Source organism: Canis aureus, chromosome 26 (assembly GCF_053574225.1).
Source record: "Canis aureus isolate CA01 chromosome 26, VMU_Caureus_v.1.0, whole genome shotgun sequence".
NCBI classification, from domain to species: domain Eukaryota; kingdom Metazoa; phylum Chordata; class Mammalia; order Carnivora; family Canidae; genus Canis; species Canis aureus.
In genome coordinates, this window is record NC_135636.1 from 32427325 (window position 1) to 32442341 (window position 15017).

The 15017-nt window shown below is 48.3% G+C and overlaps 1 long non-coding RNA gene and 2 other non-coding genes across 3 annotated transcripts; all 3 read right to left on the minus strand.

The window, feature by feature from the left end:
- Nucleotides 1-3252: 3252 nt before the first annotated feature.
- LOC144298334 (uncharacterized) lies at nt 3253-12234 on the minus strand. Its single transcript, XR_013365288.1, has 6 exons — nt 12087-12234; nt 10670-10710; nt 8581-8652; nt 7985-8172; nt 5710-5814; nt 3253-5630 (listed from the first exon to the last, which is right to left on the minus strand). It is a non-coding gene; the product is annotated as an uncharacterized LOC144298334 (long non-coding RNA).
- LOC144298951 (small nucleolar RNA SNORA71) lies at nt 9613-9745 on the minus strand. Its single transcript, XR_013365783.1, has one exon. It is a non-coding gene; the product is annotated as a small nucleolar RNA SNORA71 (small nucleolar RNA).
- On the minus strand, nt 11004-11137 carry LOC144298950 (small nucleolar RNA SNORA71). Its single transcript, XR_013365782.1, has one exon. It is a non-coding gene; the product is annotated as a small nucleolar RNA SNORA71 (small nucleolar RNA).
- Nucleotides 12235-15017: the final 2783 nt, after the last annotated feature.

Below are 15017 nucleotides of genomic sequence, written 5' to 3' on the forward strand. Positions count from 1 at the left end.
CAAGGCTGCATTCAGGGGGTGTTAGGTATTAGGGAGCCCTCCCGGTGGGTACAGAGCTGCCTTCCCCATCTAGCTCTTATGAACAACGCTGACATTTTCATTTCTATTTGCCTAATTCCTATTTTTCATCTGGTATGTGACTCAAGAGTGTTTAAAGGGAGCGACAATATTATCAACTCTCAAAGGACAAAGGCAGACAGACTTTCCAATAAGGAGGGGGATGCTCTCCACAGCTCAAGCTGAGGCCCTGCAGGGGCTTTGATCTTATCTTTATAGCATTACCAACTGTAAAAGATAATATTTTAGCTAAAATGTCATTTTTAGGGCAGCCCTGGTGGCTCAGTGGTTTAGCATCGCCTTCAGCCCAGGGCCTGATCCTGGAGACCCGGGATGGAGGGAGTCCCACGTCAGGCTTCCTGTGTGGAGCCTGCTTCTCCCTCTGCCTGTGTCTCTGCCTCTCTCTGTGTCTCTCATGAATAAATAAAATCTTTTTTAAAAAATTGTCATTTTTAGGTCCTTTTGTAAAACCTCAAATGTTAATTTGAGTCCACGGATAAACTTTAAACTTCAGTCACCAAACCTAGTTTTAATATATCCCTTATTCTTATACATTTAAAATAGCTATAAATTAACCAGATGGTGTGCTTTTTTTTTTTTAATTCTTTTGGTGTGTTTAAATATAAAAAGAGAATACTAAATGTAAACCAATGGAAAAAAATAGTTATTTTCCTGTCTTCTAGTTTTCTGGAGTCTAGAGAAAACAAAATGTATTTACTTTGCTAATAATGGTAATTAACAAAAATGACTAAGACGATATTTGGCAGAATTATGGGAAGATGCAAGTATATATATAAGATAATACACATAGTTTGTTTAAGGGAATGATTATAATTTATTTAATGGTAAATCACTAGGATATAAGACTTTTTATGTAATATGTTCATAAAATTATATTTTGAAAATAAGATTCATTTTTTAGTCTCTAAACTAAAATAATAAATTATACTGTAAGTGTACAAACTTATTAACAATTTTTTTGACTTGAGTTATACTACCGTGTTCTTAAAAAACAAAAACCCATATTAAAAACTTTGACAAAAATAAAAAGATAAAAAATAAAAACTTTGACAAAGTTGGCTCAATGTTTATCCATAAGAAAGGTTTATAGGGGCATAGGGGCATCTGGGTGGCTCAGTGGTTGAGCGTCTCCCTTTGGCTCAGGTCATGATCCCACAGTCCTGGAATCCTGGGATCGAGTCCCACATCAGACTCCCCACGGGGAGCCTGCTTCTCCCTCTGCCTCTCTGTCTCTCTCATGAGTAAATAAAATCCTTTAAAAAAAGAAGGTAGGTTTATAAATCCTTTACTGCACACTGTTGCATGGTTGACACACACACAGAAATAAAACTAGAATTTAGGGGGTTTTTTGTTTAAAAAATGTTATTCTGTTCCCAGATACTTTAAAATTCCAGTGTAACTGACATGTTACATTAGTTCAGGTGCACAAGGTCTACTGATTCAACAATTCTATACTATATCCAACTCAGTGCTCCATCACGGAAAACGTACTTTTTTCAAACATTTTATTTATATTATTTATGAGAGACAGAGACACAGGCAGAGGGAGAAACAGGCTCCATGCAGGAAGCCCAACATGGGACTCAATCGCAGGACCCCAGGATCACACCCTGGACCGAAGGTGGTGCTAAACCGCTGTGCCACCGGGGCTGCCCAGAAAACGTACTCTTAATCCCCTTCACCTAGTTCACCCATCCCCTCTCACCTGCTGTCTGGCAACCACCAGTTTGTTCTCTATAGTTAAAAATCTGCTTTGGTCTTCTTTTGGTGGTTTTGTTTTTTTAAATTCCATGACTGAAATCACTTTTCTCTCTAGTGGATTTATTTCACTTAGCACCATACCCTCTAGATTCATCCATATTGTTGCAAGTAGCAGGCTTTCAGTTTCTTACGACTGAGTGCTGTTCCATTCTGTGTGTGTGTATATATACATACATATGTATATATACACATGTATATACACACACATTTTTATCCATTCATCTGTGGATGGACAATTGGGTTGCTTCCGTATTTGGTTATTTTAAGTAATGCTACAGTAAACAATAGGGGTGGCTCTACCTTCCCGAATTAGTGTTTTTATTTGGGTAAATATCCTATAGTGGAATTACTGATCATGCGGTAGTTTTTTTTTTTTTTTAACTTGCATACTGCTTTCCAGAGTGGTTGCACCAATTTACATTCCCACCAACAGTGCACAAGGATTCCTTTTTCTCCACATCTACAAGACTTAATTTTTTGATACTAGCCCTTCTGACTCCGATGAGGTGATTTTTTTTTTCAAAAATTTTTTAAAGATTTTATTTATTTATTCATAGAGACAGAGAGAGAGAGAGAGGCAGAGACACAGGCAGAGGGAGAAGCAGGCATCATACAGAGCCTGACGTGGGACTCCACCCAGGGTCTCCAGGATCATGCCCTGGGCTGCAGGCGGCGCTAAACCGCTGCACCACCGGGGCTGCCCATGAGGTGGTATTTCATTGTGGCTTGGATTTGCAGTTCCCTGATGCTGAGTGATGTTGAGCATGTCTTTATGTGTCTGTTGGCCATCTGGATGCTACCTGGCATACTCTTGATTTGTCTCAACAAAAGTTCCTTATTTATTTATTTATTTATTTTTTAAATTTTTTATTTATTTATGATAGTCACAGAGAGAGAGAGAGAGAGGCGCAGAGACACAGGCAGAGGGAGAAGCAGGCTCCATGCACCGGGAGCCCGATGTGGGATTCGATCCCGGGTCTCCAGGATCGCGCCCTGGGCCAAAGGCAGGCGCCAAACCGCTGCGCCACCCAGGGATCCAAAGTTCCTTATTTAAAAAAAAAAAAAAAAAAGTTAAGTTTCTAATAGCTATGTACTTTTTGCTGTGGTTTTTAAAATCATCTTGCAGTAACTTTTTCTTATATTTGAAAATTGTGAAGTGTTCGTTTGTCCTCTGACAATTGTTGCCTTTTCCTTTCCCAAATTCAGAATCAGATGGTTAAAATGTCTTTTAGTCCTAAGGTATCTGTTTTTCCTTGAATGGCCACCAGGTAACACAACAGATTTGCCCTTTCACCTTAAGTGTAAAAGATACAATTAGATGTTAGCATTCTCTAGGTTTCAATTAATTCAAAATTTGTGAGAGCTCTTTGTTTACCAAATTTAGGATAAAAAACACCACACTGACAGAAGTAGTTCCATCTTTCAGAGTTAATTACATAGAGATTCTATTAATATAAAAACATTTGAATAATTTTATACTTTTTAGGTTCAAAGAAACAGACTCCTGTCCAAGCAAAAAGACCGATACAAGAATGGTCTAAAGACCAGGATGCCTGGGTAGCTCAGTTGGTTGAAGATCTGCCTTTGGCTCTGGTCGTGATCCCAGGGTCCTGGAATCAAGTCCCACATCAGGCTCCTGCAGGAAGCCTGCTTCTCCCTCTGCCTATGTCTCTGCCTCTCTCTGTGTCTCTCAAATAAATAAGTCTTTTTTTTTTTTTAAGATTTATTTACTTATGATAGACATAGAGAGAGAGGGGCAGAGACACAGGAAGAGGGAGAAGCAGGCTCCACGCCGGGAACCCGACATGAGAGCTGGACATGGGACTCGATCCCGGGACTCCAGGATCGCGCCCTGGGCCAAAGGCAGGTGCTAAACTGCGGAGCCACCCAGGGATCCCCATGAGTAAAGTCTTTAAAAAAAAAAAAAGTTTAGGGACACCTGGTGGCTGAGGGGCTAAGCGTCTGCCTTCAGCTCGGGGCCTGATCCTGGAGTCCCGGGATCGAGTTCTGAGTCAGGCTTCCTGCATGGAGCCTGCTTCTCCCTCTGCCTGTGTGTCTCTCATGAATAAATTTTTTTTTAAAATGGTCTAGTGATTTTAAAGTTTCAACATCCTTGTCAATCAGTGAGTCAGTCACAGCTCCTACTTTATCAATGTCTTCACAGCTCATGTGTTTTTAGTCATTTATCCTTCACTACATCCTCAGAAATTCCTCAAGAGGCTTTCACTCTCTCCCATGCTCATTGCTGTTTAGTCTTACTGTCTTAGTAGAGGTCCATCTCTGCGATCTTCAGGATTGGTAGGAAAATTCTAAAAGCCTGATCAATGATGTCTCTCATTCATGACCTATCTACAGCTGGATTCTGACCAAACTTGACAGTGTGAAGCCAAAACCTCAAAGACCCCTGTACCCCCTTCAAATAGACTTCAATTTTCCCCAACAATGAGCCATATGTTTGGATCATTATATATTCATTCAGGGGCAGATCCAAGATTTGTCAGAAAAGCACAGCTTTGATAGTGACCAAAAGTTCATGTTGCAACCTGCGAATAAATCACCTTGTTGAGCTCTCTCCCCTGCAGTCTTTATTAAAGTTTTCCATTTTGAGGCAATTTTAATGTTGTTCATTTTGTCAAAGTATAAACTTTTATAGACAAAAAAGTAATCTGCTCTAATTTTTATTCTCATTACTTGTTTTGTTATTAAATTTCAGTCTTTTTTCTATTTTAAGCCCTAAGAGGCATAATTTTCTCCTTAGGAATTACTTGAGCTACATCTCAAACTTTGGTATGCAAAAATTTTCAATTCAGTTGTTAATATTTCTAATTCCCCTTATGGTATCATCTTCTACTAGGCTTTTGTTTTGTTTTTAAGATTTTAAGAGAGAAGAGCACGTACAAGTGGGGAGGGGCAGAAATTCACCCAGACTCCACACTAAACAGAGAGCCTGACTCAGGGCTGGATCTCATAACCCTGAGATCAGACCTGAGCTCAAACCAAGAGTCCAATGCCTTAACCAACTGTGCCACCCAGGGGCCTCTGATGAAATTATTTTAAACCATATTTTAAAATTTCCCAAGCATAGGGATTTTTTCAAACCTGTTTGTATTGTTACTACCTTTATTTTTTTAAAAAAAGATTTTATTTATTCATGAGAGACAGAGAGAGAGAGATGCAGAGACATAGGCAGAGGGAGAAGCAGGCTCCCTGTGGGGAGCCCAATACGGGACTCGATCCCAAGACCCCGGATCACCACCTGAGCCACCCAGGTGTCCTCACCTTCTAGTCCTAACGGAACACCTCAGACTGCAGCCTGCATGCCGAGCCTCAGGATGGTGACAGGAGAGGCTCAGGGGTGAAAATAAGCTGGCTGTGATCCACTTCTTCACACCCAGCCTCAGAGGCACACAGCTCGTTACGAACTTAAAAGGCAGCCACAGTGAGTCTGTAAGACTTACTGAAATGGGTGGGCTGAGAGTAAAGTGATGAGCTGCTACAATTCAAAAGAAAAACTCTTGGTCATTAAGGTCATTCCAGGCACAGCAGAGCGACACGGGGCTGGCCTTCCCAGTCCACGGATTCTCAGGGCACTGATGTCAAGATTCCGAGCCAGCTGAAGTGGACGCCAGCCCTAGCCCCAGGGATTTCCCTCCGATCTCCTGTGTGGAGGGAAGAGTTGGTTCATAATGAGCTGAGTAACAGCAGGGGGTGCTCTGGGGATGCTTCCTCCATCCTCTGGGGAGGACTCCTCCATCCTCTGCTCTTCTGGTGTCCAATAATGCCAAGAGAATCTAAAAAAGAAAGGACAGGTGAGACCAATGGTTTGGAGTTCCCACCCTCTGGGTCCCCCAGCGCTGGGCATGAACTCACCTTGGGGAGACAGATTAGCAAATTCAGATCCCAAGTCATCCCAAGGGTCACGGACTCATTATGGCCTGGGGACTTACTTCAACAGCCTCCAGATCTAAGGCTGATCTAAGAGGGAGAAAAAGCATACAAGCATTTAGTCTCCATTGCCTCCTTCCCCAAGTGACATCACTGAGAGGGTCCCCATTAACCAGGCCTAAGCATCTAGTCTATGCATGCCAAACTAGATTATCACCAGAAGAGAGGCTAATAATAAAAGGAAAACATCTTGAAAATCCAGTTTTTATAATAAATTATTTTCTTTCAAATAGTTCATGATCAGGGCAACTGACCACATATAGCTAGCCATAGGAGGACAGCTCACCGCTGTCAGGGGCTTGACCCTGAGTCCCACTGTATCTTGAGCAAAGGAATGGACCACCATCCTCAGCAGCTCTCCCCCACATTGTCATGACTTGCCCGCTCAGCCTGCCATTCTATTTTGCAAAGTCCCACTTAATAAGACCCAGCCAAGAAAGGCAAATGCAAAATTAACTTCTGATGAAACTTGTCCTGGTTAGGTGCCCAGACCTGTGAAGATCAACACTGCCAGGCCCACTTGAAGGAGAAATGAGGAAATATCTTGAATGCTTGAGGACACAGTGTGAGGGAACCCCAACTCAATCTCCAGACTCTACCCTCAGACATTTGAATTACCAGGTCTGAAGCGGGGTATGGGGTGATTAACTGTCTTTTCAGAATGGTCACCACTGTCCCTTAAATCCTCCAGCCTGGCTGAGGAACCAGAGACCAGGAACTAGGCTACAGGACAGGACAAGTCCCCTGATGCAAAAGGGACAGAGCAGGTAGGAAAGACAAGGGAACCCTCTGGGTTCTTCAATGGCTCCTGGGCACCAGGTTGTTCACATGTTATTCTCACTACCTCCACCTCATTGTGAGATGAGAACAAAACTGGCACAAAGGGATCCCATCTGCAAACACAATACCTGAATATAAAGGGAAGAGGTCTCGGGAACGAGACAGAAGCCCCGACCAAAAGTTGGGGGGGGGGGGTGTCAATGCGATGGACACCTTGACCTCAAACCTCACTGCCCTTGTTACCTGGGAGCCAAGACAGGGCTCTTAGCATCACCATGTTGTATCTGTCAGGGGCACCACGCTGTATCTGAGTATACAAAGTGAAAGCACCGTTGCAGGGTTTCTGCTCCCTGAACACATCGGCAGTGCACAGCACAAAAGGCAGCAGCCAGTCAGCCTGCTGTGGATGGAGGACCACACTAAGCACCCAGTCACAATGTCCTACAGACGTGAACTAGAAAGCAGGCTAGGAAGTCCGCAGTCTACAATACAGATTCAAAGATCCACGGCCTGAAAGTTTTTTCTCCAGTCAACCCCTAGGGTTACCCTTTCTAAAAGAACCCACAAGACACAGACGAAGTCCGTGAAAGGCGAGCAACAGGCAAGATTATAAGTCAACACTCTCCTCCATCAGTGACTGACAAGAAAACTCCAACTGCTGGCAGACCATGACATGGTAACTCCCCCATGCCCCTAGTGCAGGCCCCATCTAGATTTTTCTTTATTTATTTAACATTACTGACAGCTCCTGAAGCAATCCACTCTGTGCTCAAGAAAGAGTAAAGGAGCAAAGACAAAACACACATGAGCAATGCATCCACACACTGTCCTGACTAATGTGCTCTTATGGGCTAGCCTCCACTCCCATAAATTCATAAAGCAGAACCCATGATTTGCAATTCTTATGAGTGCCATTGAGTGCTATACGGACTTATTCCAGTGAGAGACCCATACAGAATCGTGTAGACTGACTGCTGACAAGAGGATCTGTAACGTGAAAAGACAGAAAGAGCCCCCAACAGGTCAGGGGGCTAGCCCAGTCACCACATCACATAGGAGCCCGCAAAAGCCCAAGCTCTGAAGGAACAGCAGGAGAAAAAAAAGCTAGCATGAGAAAGCTCCAGGACAGCTGGATCCCTCACACACAGGAATTTTTTCAGTGATTCTTCTCCCGGCCTATCAATGACCAGGGCACAGGTAGCTTGCAATCACTGTTGGATGCAGTAGCAGAAAAGGATAGAAAGAGAGCCTGGAAGGATGGGGAGGATGGTGCCAGGGGTCTGGGGAATGGCCTGAGGGAGGGTGAGCAGCCCTAGCCAAACACAGAGGAGCTTCTGTGTACCCTGTAGAGACCCTGTAACACCTCCATGCCAGAGAGTCAAGACACTTCCAGCATAAAACACTGAAAATGCTGGCATACCTGGGTGGCTCAGTTGGTTAAGCGCCCAATTCGGGTTTCAGCTCAAGTCATGATCTCACAGGTTGTGGGATCGTGCCCATGTTGGGGGTTCTGTGCTCACTGTGGAGTCTGCTTGAGAGTCTCTCTCTCTCTTCTCCATCTGCTCCTCCCCACTGCATGCGCACGCTCTCTCTCTCTCTAAAATAAATCTTTAAAAAAAAAATTCAGAAATGCTTTTGAGTTGGAAAAAATCAGGATCATATGGTCACGACAACTCCATGAAAAAATTTTAAAACATTTCACCATTATCCCAGTTATGCTTTGCTGAAGTGGAGACTGAGAACAGGTCACAAAACTAAGTAATTTCAGAGGCTGGACCAGGGTCTCTGGTGCCTAAATCCATATGCTTTCCATCAGGGCCCACTGCTGACACTAGGGAGCTGCCCTGGGAAGCCCCTCACCTACTTGAGCAGCTTTCTAGAGGCCCATCCTCTCTTGGTACTTGAGGGGTTGCCCACAATGAGGGGACAACTGCGAGCTCACAAGACATACACTTTCATCTCACTTCTCATTTAAACCCCAGGGCACAAGATTCCAGAGAGATGTGAACACCTTACCTTGGGCCCCATGGCCTCGTGCCCACTGAAGAGATGACACCTCTCATGGTGCCTCTGCAAGTGCAGACCCACCTACAAAACACAAGGCACAGATGAGCATTCGGCAGGCCCCAGTGGGCAGAGGGCACCCAGCACAGTGGCTAGCAGATTAGAGTACCCACAAACGTGGCCTACTGCTATTCCTTAACGGTCCCACACTACTATCTCAGAGACAAAAACTTAACTCTAGAAAGGGGTCTGCAGATGATCTGTGACAGGATAACATCAACATCAACCTATGTGCCTGTGTTCAATCTGTTGCTAACCAGTTTATGCCAAAAGGTTGTCAAGGCCGAGTTTTAGGGAGAGAGCCATGCTGACAGGAAGCCATAAGCCTGGGATGAGAGGGGAAACAGGTGGTGGGAGGGCCCTGGGTCCTCCATCTAGTGTGTAAGGGTAGCTTACCTATGTGCCAACTATCATGTGTTCTGCCCAGGTGGATTACTACTCCATTCCCTGCCCCTTAATCTAAGGACAGAGAAACATCATCCCCTGGGCACCATGGGTCCAGCCCATGACCAAGATGAGAGAAACACTTCCAAGAAGAGGAGGATGCCTCAGCTTGAGCAGGCTGGCTTGCTCTGGGGCGCTGTCTTCCCAGTGACACTGTACAATGGGATGGGCCCACTGCCTTACCATGTGGCATCTCAGTCTCCTCCGCCTTGCTTTGCCCTGTCCAAGTACTACAGATTAGACACCAAGGCAGAGGCACTGCCCTTAAGACCACAGCAAAAGAGGCATGACAAGCAAATCACCAATGTCCAGTGTGACCCGGGCTGAAAGATGGTGTGAGGGAGTGGGAAGGGTGGGATGTGAAGGCAGGGAAAGCTTCCTGGGGGGAGCCCTGGGAGAAGAGGGACCTCCACCATGGCTCTACCACTGGCCCAGGAACAGAAGCACCAAGGCAGGGCCCTGCTTGGCAAAAAAGGGCACTAGGCAAGCCACACAGCCCCGAGTACCAGGAATTAACACAAATTTGTGGGAAGAAAGACGTGTATGAAAGCTCCAGGGTTTGGAAGGGATGGGATGGGCCCTTCTAACACGGGGATGTGCTTTCAGCAATTCCTCTCCCTGCACTATCAATGACCAGGGCACAGGCAGCCCACGATCACTTTCGAATGCAGGAGCAGAAAAGGGAAGTGAGTGGGCCAAGAAGGGAGGCTTGGTTGGGCAGCAACCCAGGAACTGGCCTGAACTAGGAGCCTGGCATACAGGCCAATGCCCAGACTAACAGCCTGAGATTACAGAAGCTTCCCCTTACTCACACAGAGGTTTACCACGCCCACCCAGGAGATGAAGGGAAGACAAACAGTGCAGAAATACTGAGGATTCCTGGGTTCTGGAAGACTGAGTGTAAGTGGTCACCTAACAGCGCTCAGGCTCATATAACAGCACTCAGCTGTGCACCCAATACAAATCTCAGTTTGCCTCTAAAATGCAGCCCTCTGGGACGCCTGGGTGGCTCAGCAGCTGGGCGTCTGCCTGGGGTGCAGGGTGTGATCCTGGAGTCCCGGGATCGAGTCCCACATCAGCTCCCTGCACGGAGCCTACTTCTCCCTCTGCCTATGTCTCTGCATCTCTCTTCCTATGACTCTGAGGAATAAAGAATCTTTAAAAAAATAAAATAAAATGCAGCCCTCTGTCCATCCCCACACTGCTGCTTTCCAGGTCACAGGAGCCTTCATTGGGGGCTCTCAGGAGAAGAGGGCCCAGACCTGCTTGAGGGGACAGACAGCTGGGAACACTGGGAAGCAGCCTTCACCTGCACTCATTTCCACATCACATCATCTGAACACCTGTGGCCTCACAGCCCTAAGCTCTAGAGACCCAAGCAGGACACCGCTCACCTGGGACCTCCCGATCCTGGTTCTCCCGGAGGTCACCTCTCACATATGTGGGACAGCAGTCATGAGACCCTCCTGCAGGGGACAAGAAGCACTTGGCGTGGCTTTACACATCCAGGAAATCACTATGCTCACTAACAGGGAAACGCTGGGGGAATCTGGTCTGAGGAGGTGAAAGCACTAAAAGCCCGCCTCCCTCCACCTACCTCGTCGTGCTCCGTCACCTCAGGCTGTCCCATTTTGGAACCTGTGAACATCAAGAAAACCTTGCAGCTTCTTCTCATCCTGTGTTACCAATGACCAGGACAGAGGCAGCCCGTAATCACCTGAAACACAGGGGCAGAAAGGGACACCGGGCCGCTGAAATCAGAAACCAGTGTCAGAAGACCAGACAAGCAACTCAGACATGCACTGAGGGAGGACCCACACCCTGCTCCCCCTTTACAGCCTCAGAGACAGAAACCTCGCCCAGCCAGGCACAGAGAGCATGCAAGACGGCCGGCACCAGGAGGCACCTGAGAGGTGGTGAGGGGGAGCAAGTGTGGGAAAGCTCCAGAGTTTGGAAGGGACAGGAGTGGACCCTCCAAACACGGGGAAGCGCTTTCAGCGACTCCTCTCCCTGCACTATCAATGACCAGGACACCGACAGACCACGATCACTTTCGAATGCAGGTGCACAAAAGACACACGGTGAGCCAGGAAGAGAAGCCCTTCCGCGCCCCCAGCTGCGCCGCCAAGCCCAGGACCCCGAGCACCGTCAGCACTTGGTGCAAAGATTCCACCTCCCGTCATCAACAGGAAGACCACCTCCCGGCAAGATCGCCTCAACTGCTTATTCACCCCACAAACGCAGCCTGAGAACCTACTACGTGCCGGGCACTATGGCCTCAAAGACAAAGGACACCCGCAAGGACTCTCGTCCCTCCAGAGCTCTGGCACTCTCCGCACTTGCAAGAAGCTGAAGCGCAGCACCAGGAAGTGATGAGCCAAGGTTCTGTGGCCGGCCCCGGGCTGCGGCACGATCTGAACCCGGCCCCCTCCGGCCTCCTCCCGCAGAGCCTGAGCTCCAGGGACCCCCCCGCCCCCCCACGCGCGGCAGCACTTACCCAGGCCTCACCCCTGCACACAGGGCCGGCCTCGGGCGCCGCGCGTCACGGTCCCGCAGAGCCCGCCGGCCCCGGCACCAGGAGCGGGGGGAGGCGGGAACCACCCTCGGCCGCTCGGGGCCCGCGGGCGCCGCCGACTGGAGGCCCGGACACGCGCTCCGCACGGCCCGGCTCGCGCACTCTCCCTCCCGAGCGCTGCGGGCCGCGAGGCGGGCCCAGGCGGCTCCGCTCACCTGGTAGGCAGCCGGCCGACGGCTGGGGGCGGGGGCGGGGGCGGGGGCGCATCCCGGGCCGCGGGCCGCCTCGGCTGCGCACCCGCCGCCCGCGCTCAGCGGGACCGTCCCGGGAGCCCCTCCTCCAGGACCCGCCCGCAGAGGCCCGCCCCGGAGCCGGGAGCGGGGCCGGGAACCGGGGCTGACCTCCGCCGGCTCTCCGCGCCCGCCCCGGGCCTCAGTTTCCCCTTAAGGTGGTGGGAGCCCAGAGACCACGCGCCCGGCGACCCCCGCCCCGGACTCACCCCGGGCGCCGCGAGCTACGGCGCGGGGGCTGCGGATGCCTGAGGATTGCGGCAGATGGACCCGGGTGGCCCGGGACCGCACGCGACGCCGCGAGGCCCCTCCCCCGCCCGGCGCCCGCCGAAAGGCAGCGGGAGCGCGGGCTGCGGCCTAGAGCGGCGCCTCCAGGGGCGGATCCCGCGCGCGCGGTCCTGTCGCGCCCCCTGGTGGCGGGGAGGTCGAATTCTGACTCCGTGGGGCTTGCGATAATTTTCAAGAACAGCCTGAAATTTTGGAAATAACATTTCTCTCACTTATATTGCTTTTCTCTTTATTGTTTTGGCCACTGGTTTGTTACTAATTCATCGAAATGGTTACTCGTCCACGTAAGGAGCTGTTATTAGCAAGAGCTCATGTTAATTGCAGGTATTTTGGACCATAGGGTTCTTGCCTGATTGACCACTGCATTCACAGTACCTCGTTTTGGGGGCTGGCACAATTGAACAAATGAACGAATTCTGGCCATATATTTGGACATCGCCAGGTTAAAATATTGTTCTGATGACTTGAAAGTGGAACGTGAGAGTGACAAGGAGATAAACCTAGAGAGATGGGCGGGTGTTCTGCTAACCTTTGTCCCCAGAATGAGTCCTTGAAGCAGGAGGGACTTGATCAGATCTGCATAGTGGCAGAGAAGACAGAGAACCCATGCTCCCAGCAGGACACTGCAGACAGGGGGCTTGTGGCTCCCAAATCTCACAAGTGCTAACACTACCTGCATCCTGGGCCACTGTTCGTCTTGAACCTGAGGCAATCCTGGCACTAACTCAGCCCACATTCTGAAGTATAAACAGCCCGAGGAGAGGGTCCCCCCCCTCCCATTACTGACTAGGTCAGCACAGTGGGGAAATCCAAGCCCAAGGGATACAACCGAGAGGGTGGAAGGAATCTCTGAAGGTGAGCTTCTCCATACTGCGTACCTGGGAGGAGTCTGTGGGATTTCAAGACTGTGAGAACATTGGGGAACTCTCTGATGAGCAGGGACCGCGGATACTATAGCTATGAAGACACTGTACCACGGGGTCAGGTGTGCACTCTTGAAGCCCTGGTGTCCTCTCCTGCCTCCTGTTCTTGCTTATATGCTCTGTGTGACCTTGACTAAATGACCCAACTCCTCTACCTAGCTTGAGTTTTCCTGTTCTGAAAAGTGGACAAAATCATAGCTTTCCCCTCAAAGCATTGCTTCAAGAATAATGTGAAATGATTGATATCGAAACCAAAGCACAGAGCAAATGGTCAAGCATACTAGTTGCCATACTTTAATATTTCTGAGAAAGCCAAGGTCTTCTGTCACAGCAAGGACACTGTGGGATTATTTATGAGCCTGAGAGAATGTGCTATGTTTGAAAAGTCTAAGGCAGCACTGTCAGTAGAAATATAATACTAGCCACATATTTAATTTAAAATGTTCTGGGGTGCCTGGGTGGTTCGGTCGATTAAGTGTCTGCATTTAGCTCGTCATGATCCCAGGGTCCTGGGATGGAGCCCCACTTCAGGCTCCCTGCTCAGCAGGTGAGTCTGCTTCTCTCTCTGCCCCCCACCTCTACTTATGCACACACTCTCTCTCAAATAATAAATAAAATCCTTAAAAATAAATAAAAATAAAATGTTCTGAGAGCCACATTAAAAAGGTACAAAAAAAGAGTGAAATTAATTTTTTTAAAGAAAGGCAGGTGCTAAATCATTGAGCCACCCAGGGATCCCCAAATTAATTTTTATAGTATATTTTATTTAACCCAATATAACCAAAATCTTGTCATTTCACCATTTTTAAATATCCTTAAATTATTAATGAGATATTTGCTATCTTTTTTCTCTGAACAAAGTCTTCAGAGTCGGATGCATGTGTAACACTGACATTTGGACCAGCTACATTTCCAGTGCTCCATAAGCCTCAGTGGCTGCCAGCTGCTAGGTTCATCAGCCCAGGTCTAAAGCCATCTACCTTTGATCAACTCTTTGCAGCAAGAGGAGAGAAGCAGCAAGCAGGAGGCTGAGAGCATGTCCCTTCCACAGCTCCCAGCACCCCAGGAGTCTGGGACATCCTAGGAGGAGATGGGCCTCCCTGCCTGGCTCAGGCTGGGGGCCTTATTGTCCCAAGCTGGCGATTAAGGCAAGGGTGCCCTAAGAAGATTGTAAAAGGGTAGAGCCACGATTCAATCCTAGATTATTCTCCTGCACCCTTTGCTCTCACGATGCCAGGGAAGGGATCTGGGGCAGTTTCTTTGTGCATCCCCAGTACCGAGAAGAGGCTGAGCGTCTAAAAGGTGGAGCTGAGGCTTGTTAATCATCAATAATCAATAATCAATATCAATAATCATCAATAATCATCAATCATCAATAATCATCATCATTATTGCTTATTATGCAATAAGATGCTAAAATGGGCATTGCAGCAAGGCACCAAAGAGTCACCACGATATAGGAATAAAAAGCTAAGCAACAAGAAATTGCCCTTGTGGTAAGCAAATCGTGGCCCAGTATCGGCCATTTCTGAAGGTTCCATCTGATAAAATGGCAGCTGCCTTCCAAAGAAGGTGTTGGACCGGATGCAGAATTTAGGAAGAAAATAACTGAGCAGTGACTGCTCGTTAGACATTAAAACGAGGGAGAATTATGTGTTCTGTTTCTTAAAATAGTCCCACCCCACCACCACCCCTTGCCCCCAAGAGGGAGAACAAGTGGAGGGCCTGGGGTTGCGGCAGAACCCCGTGGGAGCTGGATACCTGCTACCCTGGTAGGGAGCTCAGGGGAGCCAGGTGTGACCCACTCCTCCGTCCAAGGCTCATCATTTTCTTCAGCAGATGTAGCATCGGTGGTAGTGAGGCAGGTGGAATAGGGAAATGTTGGGAAGCAGCAGGAGGAAGAAGGACAAGGAACACGGAGCCGACCTT